Source organism: Eimeria mitis, genomic scaffold (genome assembly GCF_000499745.2).
Source record: "Eimeria mitis Houghton genomic scaffold, Emh_scaff1450, whole genome shotgun sequence".
NCBI classification, from domain to species: Eukaryota; Apicomplexa; class Conoidasida; order Eucoccidiorida; family Eimeriidae; genus Eimeria; species Eimeria mitis.
The window spans coordinates 5,530-5,794 of record NW_013569297.1 but is presented as its reverse complement, the minus strand read 5'-3'; positions in this window follow the sequence as shown (position 1 = coordinate 5,794).

Below are 265 nucleotides of genomic sequence, written 5' to 3'. Positions count from 1 at the left end.
CCAACCTCACCATACAAAAACTTGTTGCCCAGCTGCAGCAGCAGCAGCAGCAGCAGCAGCAGCAGCAGCAACAGCAGCAGCAGCAGAAAACGCAGAAATGATGTCGATAGACGTGAAAGCAGCAGCAGGAGAAGCACCAACAACGCCATCATCATTGACATCAATTTTGTCAGCAGCAGCAGCAGCAGCTGCAGCAGCAGCTGCTGCTGCTTCTGCTGCAACACCACCACTAACATCATCACCATCATCATCAGCAGCAGCAGCA